At 40.0% G+C, this 13,123-nt stretch overlaps 1 protein-coding gene across 3 annotated transcripts in view; it reads left to right on the top strand.

Moving 5' to 3' along the window:
* Nucleotides 1-13,123, top strand: part of ARID5B (AT-rich interaction domain 5B) — a 367,300-nt gene that overhangs the window by 171,493 nt on the left and 182,684 nt on the right. The gene's annotated exons all lie outside the window — the stretch shown is intronic.

Genomic DNA, 13,123 nt, shown 5'->3' with positions numbered 1-13,123 from the left:
ACTGTGGAGCGATATGTCTTATGAAACTTTGTTTAGCTTTTAACAGTGGAGTTTTTGTTATTGCACATTTGGAGACATTAAAAGCTTCAGCACTCGCAATAAGTGTACAGTCAGCTCTCTCAGTGATGTTGATGAAAGGCCTTATCTATTTAATGTAAGTTAGTAATGTTTGTTCAACTGTTCCAGACAAATATATCACTGGCTGGGAAACTAGAAGTTGATTGAAGTTCTTGTTTAAAGCTTTCCTGATATAGTACATCGAAGAATTGATTTGTTACGTGAAATGTTTTTGTTGTTTTTTTTTTTTTTTTGTTTTTTGTTTTGTTTTTTTTTTTATAAATCTGTTCTGCTGAATTTATTATTGTTCGGTGTCGGAGATTTTTTTGAAACCTAATATATATTTTGGATATTTTATTTTTTATTTTTCCGTAAAATGCCTGTGCCACTTTTTATAAATTTATATGTATAGAATATTGAATTTCTTGAATATATACAGACAGGAAGGTGTGCTGTCTAAACAGTGTGACCCCTGTGAAATTTGTTATGCAGGTCACACATACTGCCATGGTAGGGCATTCCACTCTTACCAGAACTTCAGTTTAAGGCAGTCAAGAGGGCAAATATTTGTGAGGTGGGATTTTCCTAATGTGGTGATGGCGAACCTTGGCACCCCAGATGTTTTGGAACTACATATCCCATGATGCTCAACTACACTGCAGAGTGCATGACAATCATGGAAAATGAAGTTCCAAAACATCTGGGGTGCCAAGGTTCACCATCACTGTCCTAATGTATCATCAGCAGAACATTTACCTAGAAATATCCTGGGTGAATATGAAATTCCACTCTTTATGAACAGTCCTCAATGGTTTAAAGTAGTTGTAAAACTTTACATATACCCAGTGAAGTGATTATTTCGGGTGATGCACAGTTATGAAACCACTCCTCCTACATAAGTTGTACCTGGTTGCCTGCAACCTTCTTTTCTCTACAGCCTCCTAAAGCACACACTCCCCCCCCCCCCCCCCCCAGCATTTCTGAGCTCCAGAAGACCAGGGGTGGAGATCTGATGTCACACACCGCACAGCATAGAGCAGGGAGAGAAGTTACATAGTTAATCTGGGATTGAAAAAAAGACAAAAGTTCAACCCACAGAGAAGCAAATGCAGAAAATCTCCATATACGCATTCCTATGCCCACAGTTGATCCAGAGAAAGGCAAAAAATCCCAATGAAACATGATCCAATTTGCTCCAGCCGTGGCAAAGATTCCTTTCTGATCCCCCAAGAGGCAATTGGATATTCCCTGGCTCAACATTGCCTAGAAATAATAGTATCCAGTTATATTTTGTGCATTTAGAGTGCAACCTGAGATCTGAGTGAAAGGAATAGACACAAGACGCCTCATAGGGAATCATGAACAGCTAAGACTGTCAAACGCCTGCTGTGTCGGAGGGGGGTGGGGGGTGGGGCTGTCTCCCAGGATTCCTTAGTGTCGGCATAGACTGTCAGAAGTGCAGATAGCAGAGGAATGGGGGATCAAACAGAAATCACATCAGATGCTTTGGAACAAGGCAAGTATACACTATAGAAGAATATGATTTGTTCATTTTTAGAGCTTAACAACCACTTTATATAGTATGATCCTTTGTCATTCTAAAGGTCTTTGAAACATTGAAGTGCAGAATTAGTTTCTAGACTTAATAATTGCCCCTAAGTGAAATATACCAAGAAGCATTTTGTGATTCAAACAATGAGATCATTTTTATTTTGTTTGCTCAGAAAAGTTCATTGTGTATGCATTGTTTAATATACCCAATGATGACTAGAACTAGATAGTGTTCCAGAATTGTATATGCATGCTTTGTCATTAAGTTTAAGATTATTTGTAGAACATTTTAATCCAGCAGAATGAGAATGAATTTTGATTTTGCCAACATTTAGGAGTATTCAGGCCTATAGTGTGTATAGAGCAGCTATGTCCAAACTATGGCCCTCCAGCTGTTCAGGAACTACAATTCCCATCATGCCTATTATCTCTGTGAATGTCAGAGATTTACAATGCCTCATGGGAATTGTAGTTCCTGAACAGCTGGAGGGTCGTTGTTTGGACACCCCTGGTATAGAGTTATTCATGCCTACAGTGTGTATAGAGTTGTTCAGGTGGAAAGAGTTACTACTCCAAGGGAAGATATACTGTTCTAGCTGCTGTAAAGAGAGCGCTCAGATCTGGGTCTCCTCCCATTCAACTCATAAAATGACTTGTTTTTTAACTCGTCATTTACTGAGTCATTCCAGAGCTTCATCCAGATTGGTTCTCTCCTATACAAAATGTTTCTCTTGACAGTGTACTTCATGTTTCTTGCACCCTGTTGAAGTGTGACTTGTTCATGTTTTGCATACCCAATACATGTGACAGGTGTTCTGATCTGCAAGTCTGTGTCTACAGAAAGGACGTTTCTTACTAATACAAATGTGTGTTTATTTAATGCCACCCACATCAACTAGAGGGAAGCTGGAAGCTTACTTTGCCACCAAGCTGGTGCTTCCATAGCGTTGCTCCACCCACTATCTGTACCTCCTCATATTAAAAGAAACTATAAGGGTTTGAGTCACTTGCTTAGTTTATAGTTTTAAAACGGCTGTCTTATATATGTAATATATATAAATATATATATTTATATATATATATATATACACACACAGTGGGTACGAAAAGTATTCAGACCCCCTTAAATTTTTCACTCTAATTGCAGCCATTTGCTAAAATCATTTAGGTTCATTCTTCTTCCTCATGAATGTACACATAGCACCCCATACTGACAGAAAAACACAGAATTGTTGACATTGTTGCAGATTTATTAAAAAAGAAAAACTGAAATATCACATGGTCTTAAGTATTCAGACCCTTTGCTCAGTATTTAGTAGAAGCCCCCTTTTGATCTAATACAGCCAGGAGTCTTTTTGGGAAAGATGCAACAAGTCTTTCACACTTGGATTTGGGGATCCTCTGCCATTCCTCCTTGCAGATCCTCTCCAGTTCTGTCAGGTTGGATGGTAAACGTTGGTGGACAGCCATTTTTAGGTCTCTCCAGAGATGCTCAATTGGGTTTAAGTCAGGGCTCTGGCTGGGCCATTCAAGATCAGTCACGGAGTTGTTGTGAAGCCACTCCTTCGTTATTTTAGCTATGTGCTTAGGGTCATTGTCTTGTTGGAAGGTAAACCTTCGGCCCAGTCTGAGGTCCAGAGCACTCTGGAGAAGGTTTTTGTCCAGGATATCCCTGTACTTGGCCGCATTCATCTTTCCCTCGATTGCAACCAGTCGTCCTGTCCCTGCAGCTGAAAAACACCCCCACAGCATGATGCTGCCACCACCATGCTTCACTGTTGGGACTGTATTGGACAGGTGATGATGAGCAGTGCCTGGTTTTCTCCACACATACCGCTTAGAATTAAGGCCAAAAAGTTCTATTTTGGTCTCATCAGACCAGAGAATCTTATTTCTCACCATCTTGGAGTCCTTCGGGTGTTTTTTTAGCAAACTCCATGCGGGCTTTCATGTGTCTTACACTGAGGAGAGGCTTCCGTCGGGCCACTCTGCCATAAAGCCCCGACTGGTGGAGGGCTGCAGTGATGGTTGACTTTCTACAACTTTCTCCCATCTCCTGACTGCATCTCTGGAGCTCAGCCACAGTGATCTTTGGGTTCTTCTTTACCTCTCTCACCAAGGCTCTTCTCCCCCGATAGCTCAGTTTGGCCGGACTGCCAGCTCTAGGAAGGGTTCTGGTCATCCCAAACGTCTTCCATTTGAGGATTATGGAGGCCACTGTGCTCTTAGGAACCTTAAGTGCAGCAGAAATATTTTTGTAACCTTGGTCAGATCTGTGCCTTGCCACAATTCTGTCTCTGAGCTCTTCAGGCAGTTCCTTTGACCTCATGATTCTCATTTGCTCTGACATGCATTGTGATCTGGAAGATCTTATATAGACAGGTGTGTGGCTTTCCTAATCAAGTCCAATCAGTATAATCAAACACAGCTGGACTCAAATGAAGGTGTAGAACCATCTCAAGGATGATCAGAAGAAATGGAAAGCACCTGAGTTAAATATATGAGTGTCACAGCAAAGGGTCTGAATACTTAGGACCATGTGATATTTCAGTTTTTCTTTTTTAATAAATCTGCAACAATGTCAACAATTCTGTGTTTTTCCGTCAATATGGGGAGCTATGTGTACATTCATGAGGAAGAAGAATGAACTTAAATGATTTTAGCAAATGGCTGCAATATAACAAAGAGTGAAAATACTTTTTTTTTTCTGAATACTTTTCGTACCCACTGTATATGTTTTCTTTTTTTAAACATGGGTTCTTTAAAAAGTTTCCACACTTTTTAGACTCTATTAAATATATATATATATATATATATATATATATATATATATATATATATATATATATATATATATATATATACGCTATCCATTATATCGCTTATTTTATAAATAAGCATTTAACACATGACAAATGATTATCAGAGCAATGTGGGCTAGCTACAGACACAGCACAGCATAAGCAAACTGTCTAACTAAAACCTGTATGATAAGGGATGAGATGAGGGAGAATTAATAACGGTTACTTATCTTGAGCTGCTGAGCTCTTTACACAGGTTTCTTTTGATTAAATGTTAAAATGAATAACTATGTGAGAGCAAAGTAGAGTTCAGCTGCTGTTCCAACTGAGAAAATAAAATATTTAATATGCAATAAATGATATTTATGTGTAAGAAAAAAGGGTGCGCTGATCCGTGAAAAAGCTGCTACCAGAAAAAATGAATAAGAATTTGTGAAATATAATGGTGCGCTAAATCCAACTAAACCTATTCAAATAAAATGAATCAAGTGTAAAAAACAATGGTGATCATAAAGTCCAACAATCCAAAGGAAAATTCTTTCAATCGGCGATATGATGATGTATGGACAGGTGTGCGACTCAAATGAAAATTATCTAGTTGATAGTGATGAAATCCCTCCACCTGGTGAATTTCCTCCTTACCCGGCGGATGATAGATAAGTGCAAAATATAATGATCAAGGTATACTCTTCATGTGACCACACCAAAACGACCGTGCTCTTCACCACTGGTGCAAGAATCAAAATAGCCTCTTACCAGAACAATATCTGAAACACGCTCTGAAAAACAGCCCTGGTGTTGATAATCTGCTTCCTTCTCTTCAAACCGTGCGCAGTAAGCTCTCCAAGGTCTGTCTTCGCCAGGAGCATTAAAATATTCTCCACATCCGAGACTGCGGCTCAAGTATGTCGGCTCTCGGTATTCAGGAGCGGCTGTGCTGCAATACCAGTGCCCAATGCTGAGCGGATCCCCTGTGATCGATCTGTGATCAGCCCTCGCACTGAGTCCAATCCTACAACAGGCAGAGCGCAGTGCAGGATTGTTGGACTTTATGATCACCATTGTTTTTTACACTTGATTCATTTTATTTGAATATGTTTAGTTGGATTTAGCGCACCATTATATTTCACACAATAAATGATATTTGCCTGGCTAAAAAGGATCAGGTGTTTTTAAGTAGCCTTGCAAGGTTTGAAAGCAACCTTTTTTTATGTACGTGTGCACTATTCTTGCACACGTACATAAAAAAAAGAAAACCTATGTTTTTGCCTAAAAAAGAAAACCTATGTTTTTTTTCTTAATTAAATCTAATAAGGATATTGGGTTTCACTTGGTGCTGCATTACCTGTTCTAAACAAACTTATTGTCAGCTTTGGACATTTGTATAGCTGAAGAACAGCTTAGTGAATTTAATACCCCTATGATTTTCTGTGGCCGAGTACATGGTCTTATTATTGTATCATTATTTTTATTCGTTTAGAATAGTGCTAAATAGTCTGTTTTGTTATGATAATTAAGGGAAGGTGTTTGAAAAAATAGAATGAGCTAATCCATGTGTACTGATTTACTATTAGTGCCTAGAGCAACATCAACTCAAAATGCAGTCCTAGAATGCCTTAATGTTTAGGAACTTGACTTTGTCATTTGTAATCGAGAACATGTGTTTACCTGTAAGTGTGTTTTTTCCATGATGAGTACTGTGTACAAATTTCCATTATTCCAATCCATCATGTTTCAGATGTTCACATTTTGGGTGGAATTAAGTTGCTGCTCATATTTAATAATGCCAAGTTCATGTGTAAAGAGAACAATAACCCATAACAACTGGTCAGCTTTACCGAGCTGAGTGCAGGAAATTACATTGTTAAAGATACAGCTGTCCCTTTTAAAGCAGCCTTTCTCAACTGGTGTACAGTGGCACACTGGGGCGCTACTAGAGATCCTTAGGGGTGCTGTGGAATCATGGTAGAGCAGGGCTGTCAGATGAGCCGGAGCTCCTGATCCCCGGCCGAACTGTACATCCGCATTGTGTCAGCCTTAGTAAAGTGAACGTAAAGGGAGGGGGAGTGTGCTGTGCTCTCTGCTCCCCCCTACAGTGCAGTACCTGGCTGTGTGAAGGAAGGTACTGTGCTAGAACTTTTTAAATGGCTTTATACGTGTGTGTACATGTGTCTGTATGTGTGTGTGTACATGACATGTGTCTGTATGGGTGTGTGTACATGTCTGTATATGTGCGTGTGTGTACATGTGTCTTTGTGTGCACATATGTATGTACACGTGTCTGTATGTGTGTACGTGTCTCTGTGTGTGTGTGTGTGTGTGTGTGTGCATGTGTCTTTATGTGTGTACATATGTATATACATGTGTGTGCATGTGTCTGTGTGTTTGTTTCTATGTGTATGTGTGTGTAGATATGTGTGTGCACGTGTATGCCTATATGTGTGTGTTTGCGTGTGCACATGTATATGTGTGTGTACATGTGTCTTTGTGTGTACATGTCTATGTACATGTGTCTGTATATCCGTGTGTGTATATGTGCTTGTGTGTGCATGTATCTGTGTGTACATATGTATGTACACGTGTCTGTGTGTGCATGTATATGTGTGTCTGTGCCTGTGTGTATATGTTTGTGTGTGTGTTTATATGTATGTTACTTTGAACCCTGACCCCCCCCCCCCCCAATGCCTGTACTATCAGCACTGCTTTTTCAGGGCTTTTTTGTAATAGCAGCAAGGACTGTTGCTCCTCTGAAAAGCAATCCATGCTCATATCACACTTCAGAGGCAGAGGCAATATGTTTCCTCCTCAGCACTAGTTTTAACCCCTTACATGCAGCATCACCACATCGCAATCACGTACACACTTGTGGGGTGGCTGCAGTGCAGACCCATTCATCTTTGGGTATACCTCCAGCTGCAGTCACAGCATGTGTACACCCCCAGCTGCTGCCTCTGCAGCTAAAGGGGGAGGAGTTGGGATGGTAAAAACAGCTCAACCACATAGTTTTACCACCCCTCCAACCTCACATGTGAACAAGCACTTGGTTCACACGTGTGTCTGCGTGCTGCTTGTAGGGCAGCTTATTCATTTCAGTAGGCTGCCCTTCCCACAGAAATGCAGGGAAAGCAGTCCCTGACCCTTTTTTGAAAATTACTCTGCACTAAAAACACCCCACATTTGCCAATGAGAATTAATGGCACCCCTAAAGATCAGAGCTTTTGTCTGTGTGTCACAAATTTGCATGCGTTCAACACACAACATGAACCAAGTCTTGGTCAGGGTGCCTCAAGACTGAAAATACTTTTCAAAGGAGCCCCAGCTGCAAAGATGCTTTAAGGGCTTGTTGTAATGTTTTACCACCACCTAGCATGTGTTTACTGTGCTTAATGCTACCTGCCATTCTTTTTATAAGTGATGAACTGTATTTTTCATTTGCACTGTTCTAAACTTAACATAATTTTGCATGCTTGTAGTTCAGGTCACTTGATGTTCTTGTAAATGTGTAACAATGTAAATATCTTTTACAGATGAGGAAGTTTAATACTTTAATCACACATCATGAGGAAGTATTGAACAGTGTTTTTTTTTTTTTTTTTTTGAGATTCAGCTTTATTCATTGTTGAAGTCCACCTTACAGGACAAACCTGAAACAACGAAAGTTGTCAACCGATACCTGTGTTTTGGGTGTAAGGAGCCCGTTCTTGCACATGCCTTCGGCATTGCACAGCTAATCACACAGCTAATCACACAGCTGACATCCCGCAGTCTTCCTGAATTGCTAGAAACCAGAAAGTAACCTCTAGTCCTTAGAGCTAAGGGTACTCGAATATAGGAAAAGAATGAATATATGTACAGAACATGGGCACACTCATAATATTCTAAAGCAGGAAGCGGCATTACCAACCCTGGTATGCAAATATATTCCTTTTTTATGGACTGTTAGAGCTTACCTCCAGCCCTACCTTCAGTCTTACACTGTTGTACAGGCTCCTTTTCTTTGCTGAAATTGCTTACTGCTGTTTCTCTGTGTGCATTAGAAGCTGCAGTAAAGCAGGCCATAGATGAACAAATTTTATTTCCTTCCACTAGGGGTGAAAGGAAAGAAGATCTCTCAATTTCCCCATCATCGCAGTTAGTGTTGATGAGGGAATCCCTCCCGCAAAGCTATTGTGTTCTCCTGGGGAGGGGGGAGTCGTCCCTACCGGGAGAACACAGTGATTATTGCTATAGCCACTGGCAATAATCACGTGCCGACAATCAAGCATGCTGGTTGTACCCAAGTCAATCAATGGATCAACTATACAATCAGCCTGTCCATAGGAGGTTTGAATCCCGGCCGATTCAGCAGGAATTCAAACCATCTATGGCTGGCTTAACCACTTCTGGACTAGAAGGTTTTACCCCCCCCCCCCCAAATGACCATGTAATTTTTTGGGATAAAGTACTGCGTTATTTTAACTGCCAATTGCACGGTCGTGCGACGCTGTACCCGAAAAATACATTTTCCTTTTTTTCCCCACAAATAGAGCTTTCTTTTGGTGGTATTTGATCACCTTTGTAATATTTTATTTTTTGCGCTGTAAACAAAAAAAGAGCAATTCTGAAAAAAAAAAACAATATTTTTTACTTTCTGCTATATAACATTCCTAAAAAAAAAAAAAAAAATGTAATCCAAGTTTTTCATTATTTTAGGCCAATTTGTTTTCTGCTACATATTTTTGGTAAAAAAAAAAAAACCCCAATAAGTGTATATTGATTGGTTTGCACAAAAGTTGTGTCTACAAACTTGGGGAAAGATTTATGTAATTCTTATTTATTTTTTTACTAGTAATGGTGGTGAGAAGCGACTGCAAAATTGCGGCTGACAGATCGGACACCTAACTGACATTTTTGACATTTTTGGGGGGGGAACCAGTGATATTACTACAGTAATCAGTGCTAATAATATGCACGGTTACTGTAATAATGGCACTGGCAGGAAAGGGGTCACCATAAGGGGTGATCAAAGGGTTAAATGTGTCCCCAGGGGGGCTTTCTAACTGTGTGGGGGATGGGCTTGCTGAATGAACACCGAGACCTGTGTTCCTAAATAGTGTTCCTGTGTTCATCGCTGATAGAAAAGCGGTATGCCGTGTTTACAATGGCAGACCGCCATTATGTCTCCACAGAGAGCGACCACCGAACCCACTGATTGGCTCCCCCTGTATCCAATTGGCGCGTGCATGCGCCCCCACTAGCAGTCCCACAAAATGATGTACAGATACATTGTTTCATGGGACAGAGCCGACCTGCCGCAGTATAAGTACGGCGGCTGGTCAGCAAGAGGTTAAAGTGATTGTAAATGATCACCTTGTAAAACAACACATTCAGTTTGAAATGGAAATTAAAGGCAAAACATTTTTGTATACATATAAAAAAAAGAACATAAATACCTTTATTCCCTTTTTTTTTTTTGTAAGTGAACATTACCTCTGTTCCCAGCTGCATAAGAGCTTGGGGAGGAGAAGCAGCAGCATACTGAGCTTCCCAGTGAATGGCTGTGCACGGAGCGTGTCAGGAGAAGTCTGATCTTTGGAGTAGAGTACACTGAGTTCACAGAATAGTTAGAGAACTTACCACGATGTGTTCTCCTGCTTAGTGTGGTCAGTTTTTAATAGGAAAGCAAGGGGGCTAGCAAGAACACCAGGGATTTCACATAAAGGAAGCAATACAAAGAGAACGGGATACTTTCACATACAAGTACATGGTACAGCAGGCACATATCTGGAATATGAAGTGTTGGGGTAACAAATGCCAGTCTCATTTCCTGGCTGGGGCATCATCAACCCCTATCTTTCCCAGCATGGTTGTTCTTTGCCCACCTTTTTCTTTCCACCACTTTATTTCAGTTCTTCCAATCAGGGAGCCTCATATCACATATGACCTTGCCCAAGGAGGTTTGCATGCAGTCCTCCAGACTGACATCCACCCATCAGAGAATTTTTATATTTGCATAACCTCTCCTAAAAGCTATTCTACTGCTTGCACCATGGATGAAGGCTCTAGAGAGGAGTACTAAGGCAGGGTGCTGTGATGTTTTCAAGAAGCTACGGTATGTACAGCACCCTGCTGGCCCTTCCCAATAGCCACTATATTTTTGCATTGCAAAGAGAAGCACATAAAATACTTTTTTTTTTTTTTTTCTATTGCGTTGTTGATGAGGGGGCAAAGGTGAAACCAGGGAAGGCAAGACTATAAAGTAAAACTTCAATTTAGGATTTAAATTTAATTTAGGAGTAGTTTGCTGGTATTTATTTATGATCACAATTAAAGGACTATTTTAATACAGTTGTGTAATCTTTTTACAGAGCTCTGAAATACCAACATTTTATTGCACATCAGCAAATGTAAATTATGTTTACATTTTTTTATAAATGTAAAATACAACTAGAAAGAAATTGAAAAGTTATTTATTTTTATTAGAAAGGGCTGTTTATTATAATAATAAAAAAAAAAGTTTGCAACTTGCAAGTACTCGCACCTGCACAGAAACTTCAATGGTTGACATTATACAGTTTTTCTGTGTGGCCCTTTGTTCTATATAAGCTGCCGATTAAAGCGAAATGAAGCCTAAAAGTAAGAGCTAATCGTAATTCTATAGAATGACTAAATGCAAAGTCGGCATTGTGTTGGAGAATATTGTGTGCTCAAATACCAACTTTATTTTAAATATTGTCCGTATTGATAATGTGGGTGTTATAAGATTATGAATGTTATTAAGATGTTTATATGAAGAATTTGTAAATTGTGCTTTTGCTCTTTTAAAGGATAAGTTCACCTTTTGGGGAAACAATAAATGCACATTTCTTTGAAGGGAATTATTATTTTTTTCTGTACAGCACTGCACCTGTGATCAGTGGATCCTGAGTGCAATGTCAGGTTACTGCAGACACACCCTGTAGCTTTCAGCGCGTACCTCTGTATGGGGCGAACTGTTTGAAAGGTGCAGGGCTCATGAATGATCTATAAAGGTGCTCATCAGCCTACACTACAGATTGAGAAGTACAAGCCATCTACTGTGGTGACAGATGGGACATGTAGTTCATTGAATGTACAGGACCTGTGCAGCTTCAAAATGTTGTACTTTTTCCACTAGGATGTGATCATTCTTCAACAAAATTTTCAGGCGGTACTTGATGATCAGTGGTGTGGTGACAAATATATACACTAGCCTGTGATGTCTCCAGGCTCCAGCTGGCTATTGTTGCAGCACCCACTACATTTGAGCCCACTTCAGGAACGTGTACAATGCGAATATTTGACATAATTGCAGTTCATTCATTTACAGATCGCTGTAAAGTAAAAGATGCGGCTGTGTGGGTGGAGCGTCACATAGCCACGCTGACTTTCAAAAAGTGTCAGGGGCTGCAGGGAGATGATCCCCCGTCTGTTGTCATGGGGGGGGGGCGGGGTGGTGATATCAGTTGAACGGCTGGGGCGTGTTAAGTTACACTCTTCATATTTATATGGGTGTAACATGTAATGTGGTCCAAACAATGAACTAGGCCTTTAGGACAGCGGGGAGGGAGCACAGAGAGACATATAGACATTTAAAGTACAATTCAAACATAGTTAACTTACCAACACTAAGAACATGTATAAAATGTAATTTTTATGTGACTCAGTCTGACACTAGGATTTTGGATCCATATAAATGGAATTCTAGGTTACAGCACTGTGCTCCCTTTCACAGTTCTACTGCTGACGATATTATTCTAGTTGTACAGAAACTTTTCATATGGGATTTCCTTACTGCTGGTAGTTGGATTGGGGGTGAAAGGCATGCCAATGATAAGGAATTTGTATGGCTAGGCATTGCCTTGACATACTTCTTTACCATGCATGCATGGCTCCCGAAGTCTAAAATGTATATGCTAATCACCTTTATGGAAACCCTTTAAAAAAAGAATGAAAATGTATATTATACATTAGCATTCTGAATTTTAGAAAAGGAGTGCTGAAAATCTAGTTGGATCCATCTACAGGATAACAATGTATTGGCAATTTAATGGATTAAACCTGAACTCCAGCCAGATGAGAAAGCTCCCTTTAATCCAGCTATGTACTTACTAGAGCTGCAGTTAATTATATATATATATATATATATATATATATATATATATATATATATATATATATATATATAATATAATAATTTTTCTTTTTTTTTTTTGGACGGCACCAAAAGCATTATGGTTATGTTTGGGTCTCCCCCTGCAGCTGCCAGATAGTGCCCTGAGTGGCAATGTAAAGGTTAGCAGCAGCAGTTGCTACAAAGAAAATTTGCACTGCTCACCTTCCTCCTTTTGCCTTCTCCACCATTAACAGATCTTATATTGCCACATTTCTACATTGTGCTGCATTCTGTGAAAGGAGGAGGAGAAGTTGATTGACAGGATCTCCTCCACCCTTTCATAGAGTGCTATGCATTGTGGGAGTGTAGTAATGCAAGCTCTGTAAATGGCAGTGGGGGCAGGCAGCTAAACTTTCCTCTGTAGCAGCCGCTACTGCTAATCTCCCCAGCGCCAGTACACAGTCCTCAGGCCATTATCAGATGATTAGGAAAGAGACTCTGCAGGGAAGACTTTTAGCAGTGCGGAGCTATCAGTCACCTGAAACCCCCTGCACAGCAGTTACACAGGAAAAGGATTGTACAGCATTCTAAAGCTGTCTTG

The sequence above is a fragment of the Pelophylax lessonae genome (genome assembly GCF_965119305.1).
Source record: "Pelophylax lessonae genome assembly, chromosome: 9".
In the NCBI taxonomy this organism is placed as follows: domain Eukaryota; kingdom Metazoa; phylum Chordata; class Amphibia; order Anura; family Ranidae; genus Pelophylax; species Pelophylax lessonae.
This window is presented reverse-complemented; position numbering and strand designations above follow the sequence as displayed.